A 4,489-nucleotide genomic window follows, 5' to 3' on the forward strand; every position below is an offset into this window, starting at 1 on the left:
CTGGAATTCAAACCCAGTTGACACTGAAAGCACACTTACCCAGGTGGACATATCACTAATGCCACCAACAGGAACAACTAACTCTACTGATGTTTTTACAATTCTAGGCATGTCACTTGTTAACTTACTTCATCCTCCTTACAACCCTGTGCAGTAAGTACCATCACCATTACCGGTGATCTTATAGATAGGAAAACTAATGGCCAGAGAGGGTGAGCTCCAGAATTTGCGCTTTTGCTATCAGACTATAACAAAATAGTACAAAACAGTGATGGAAAACAACTTAAAAATAATAGCAACAAGTACTTGTTGAGAGATTTTTACAAGCCAGCTATAACATGCTTTGTAAGCATTATATGATATTAGGTATGAATAGTTTTTTTTTTTTTTAAGTAGGCTTCACACCCATCATGGGGCTTGAACTCATGACCGTTGAGTCCTTGAGTTGAGACCAAGAGCATCCAAGTCGGATGCTCAACCAACTAAGCCACCCAGGTGGCCCAGGTGAGAATAGTTTTTAATCCCCATTTACACAGGATAAAGTTGAGACTAAAAAAAATTAAGACACTTACCCATAATCTCATAATCTCATAATTTTGCAACCTGGGAATGAAGATTTTGGAGACTGACTCCAAAGCCCATAATCTGAACAGTATTTTAAACCATGTTCACTTCTGGATTTGGGACAGGGCATTATGAAATGTTGGTTATGACCATGACATTTGTTCATTTATTCAGGCAACAAATATTTATCAGGCATCTATGTATTATGTACCATGTGGTCTGTCCCCATGGCTTCTAGGTGGCTTATAAAATAGTGCACAATATTTCTTCAACTACAGAAAGCCTCCAGAAGGATGAAGAAATGGTGGCAAAGATGTTTAATCAAATGCAAACATAGATCATTCTAAAGCTTGATCCCAGAAAATATTTAAATTAACTGATTTCACTTTAAAACAAAATATTTAAGTTAAGCAGCAGCAAAAAACTCACAAAAATACAAATAAAAACTGATCAGGGTAACTTAAGTTCAAATCCTTCCATAAAGAGTCCCCCTTAGCCCCTTATTGCAATGACTAAGTCACTAAAAATCAAATGAAATTACCTAGTGCAGTGTTTAGAAAGCAAGTGGAAAGACTATACTTTCAGGGATCAGTTCTATAGTTTGTTACTAGAGAAGTTTCTCTGAAAGAGTAGAGTACCCGAAAGCAAGTGGAACGGGTTTTCCCACCATCTTGCTTGCAAAGTGAGTGGTAATTGGATAAGGCCTTGGTCTTTGTGATGAGAAACTTGGTGGGAGCCATAGAGTGGTAACAATGATAGAGCCAGTCACTTTATGACTAGGAGAGGTCACGGTATCTTAGCCAAAGGGCCTTTGGGTGATCAACCTTACCCTCCCTCTCCCGTTGACCTTTTATTTACTTCTGATGTTTTCTACCTGTCTGAATGCCCTGGATTTTTCATTTCAAGGAAACTTATTTCTTGGCAGGTGTTTTCCATTTAGTCTGGAGGAGTAAGTCCAATTGTTTTTTCCTCTGAGTTTTAAGAACAAAAGTATTTCCTAAATGTGCATTAGGTGTGAATATACAGGTTTGATAAAACTTTTGTTAACTAACCAGCTGGCCGAGATAGGGCTACCTGGCTAAGGGTGTGGATCTATCTACCCTCCTCTCAATTACAAAAAATGTGCCATTTTCACAGTACAATAGTGTTTTCTAAAAAGTAGGTCTTCAATATGTGCTTACTGATTTGGAACTTAAAAATTTTAATTGGCATATAATTAACATACAATGAAGTCCACATCGTCTTTGGGGTGATCCGCGTTGGACGTTTTGAGGGCAGCTGACCCGCAGCCTGCGTGCCCTGGACCGCCTCCTGTGGAGGCCTGAGCCGGCCGTGTAGCTTTCTCCCTTTGTCTCATAACCATGTCCACCAACGAGAATGCTAATTCACCAGCCGCCCGCCTTAACAGAATCAAGAACAAGGGGAAAGACAGTACAGAAATGAGGCAGCGCCGAATAGAAGTTAATGTGGAGCTGAGGAAAGCTAAGAAGGATGACCGGATGCTGAAAAGGAGAAACGTAAGCTCATTTCCTGATGATGCTACCTCTCCACTACAGGGAAACCGCAACAACCAGGGCACTGTAAATCGGTCTGATGATGACATTATCAAAGGCATAAATAGCAACAATTTGGAAAGCCAGCTCCAGGCTACTCAAACTGCCTAGGAAACTGCTTTCTAGGGAAAAACAGCCCCCCATAGACAACAAAATCCGGACTGGTTTGATTCCAAAATTTGTGTCCTTCTTGGGCAGAACTGATTGTAGTCCCATTCAGTTTGAATCTGCTTGGGCTCTCACTAACATTGCTTCTGGGACGTCAGAACAGACCAAGGCTGTGGTAGATGGAGGTGCTATCCCAGCCTTCATTTCTCTTTTGGCATCTTCCCATGCTCACATCAGTGAACAAGCTGTATGGGCTCTAGGAAACATTGCAGGTGATGGTTCAGTTTTTCAAGACTTGGTTATCAAGTATGGCTTGATATGACCCGCTATTGGCTCTCCTTGCACTTCCTGATATGTCATCTTTAGCATGTGGTTACTTATGTAACCTTACTTGGACACTTTCAAACCTTTGTCGCAACAAGAATCCTGCACCCCCATTAGATGCTGTTGAGCAGATTCTTCCTACCTTAGTTCGTCTGCTGCATCATGATGATCCACAAGTATTGGCAGATACCTGCTGGGCCATTTCCTACCTTACTGATGGTCCAAATGAACGGATTGAAATGGTTGTGAAAACAGGAGTTGTGCCCCAGCTTGTGAAGCTTCTAGGAGCTACTGAATTGCCCATTGTAACTGCTGCACTAAGAGCCATAGGAAATATTGTCACTGGGACAGATGAACAGACTCAGGTTGTAATAGATCAGGAGCACTTGCTGTTTTTCCCAGCCTCCTAACGAACCCCAAAACTGATATTCAGAAGGAAGCTACGTGGACAATGTCAAACATCATAGTTGGTCGCCAGGACCAGATACAGCAAGTTGTGAATCATGGATTAGTCCATTCCTCATTGGTGTTCTCTCTAAGGCAGACTTTAAGACACAAAAGGAAGCTGTCTGGGCTGTGACCAACTATACACGTGGTGGGACTGTTGAACAGATGGTATACCTCGTTCATTGTGGTGTAAAAGAACATCGATGAACCTCTTAACTGCAAAAGATACCAACATTTTTCTGGTTATTCTGGATGCCATTTCAAACATCTTTCAGGCTGCTGTGAAACTAGGTGAAACTGAGAAATTTAGTATAATGATTGAAGAATGTGGAGGTTTGGACAAAATTGAAGCTCTATAAAACCATGAAAATGAGTCTGTGTACAAAGCTTCATTAAACTTGATGGAGAAGTATTTCTCTGTAGAGGAAGAGGAAGATCAGAATGTTGTGCCAGAAACTACCTCTGAAGCCTATACCTCCAAATTCAGGATGGCACTCCCGGGACCTTTAACTTTTAAAAAGATTGTACAGCTGAGGCAGGAAGTTGTTTGTTGTATATTCTGTTTGGTAGAAGTTTGTCTTACTGTTTCTCTACTAAGAACTCTTTTTAAATGTGTTTTGTTATTGTAGCACTTTTGAAAGTCTCCTTGACCAGTGCCAAACTGTACAACCTGTATGAAGCTCCTCCTCTCAGTGGGTTTCTTATTTCTATGTGGAATCTCCTCTCTTGCAGTGTCCTGTAAATAAAGATTAAATTCCACTCTTTTCTTTAAAAAAAAAAAAACATACAATGAAGTGCACACATCTCAGTTATGCATTTGATGAGTTCTGACAATTCTTCCGAACCTATAAGCGCTGCTCCCCCCAAAACAGAACATTTTCACCACCCTGAAAGTTTGCTCAGATCTCTTCCATTGCCAATTATTAGAATTCAGACCAATGAAAACATGCAGTATATTTCTACATCGGGATTGTTTTCCTCACCTTAATGTTTTTGAGATTCATTTGTGTTGTTGCTTGAACTTGTACTTCACTATTTTATTACTGAGTAGCATTCGGTTCTAGGAATATAATGCAATTTGTTTACCCATTGTTTTACTGATGGGTAGTAAACAGATGTTTCCAGGTTTTGACATTTTGACAGTCTAGTACAATTGTTTGTGTGGATAATTTTATTTCCTCTTGGCAAGAACCTAGGATGGAATTCCAAGTTTGTAGGATGAATGTATATTTAACTTTACAGGAAATTGCCACCCGGTTCTTCAAAGCGGTTATGCCATTATACTGTGAGAGTTCCAGTTGCTCCACATCCTCACCCATATTTGGCATTTTTAATATTTTAAATTTTCTTCATTATGGTGGGTGGTATTGTGGATTTAATTTGCATTTTCCTGATATTGAGCACTGAATGGTTCTTTTGACCATTTGTTTATATTCTTTTGTAAAGTGTCCCAGTCTTTTGCTCTTTTAAAATTTAGTAGTCTTTTTCCTTAA

The 4,489-nt window shown here is 39.9% G+C and overlaps 2 pseudogenes; both read left to right on the forward strand.

Moving 5' to 3' along the window:
- The first annotated feature begins 1,133 nt into the window (after window positions 1–1,133).
- Window positions 1,134–1,240, forward strand: LOC112824157 (small nucleolar RNA U3; annotated as a pseudogene).
- Window positions 1,241–1,925: 685 nt separating this feature from the next.
- On the forward strand, window positions 1,926–3,513 carry LOC112824140 (importin subunit alpha-1 pseudogene; annotated as a pseudogene).
- Window positions 3,514–4,489: the final 976 nt, after the last annotated feature.

Source organism: Callorhinus ursinus, unplaced genomic scaffold (genome assembly GCF_003265705.2).
Source record: "Callorhinus ursinus isolate GAN/ISIS: 27379988/994484 unplaced genomic scaffold, GSC_fseal_2.0 scaffold9, whole genome shotgun sequence".
Taxonomy (NCBI): Eukaryota; Metazoa; Chordata; class Mammalia; order Carnivora; family Otariidae; genus Callorhinus; species Callorhinus ursinus.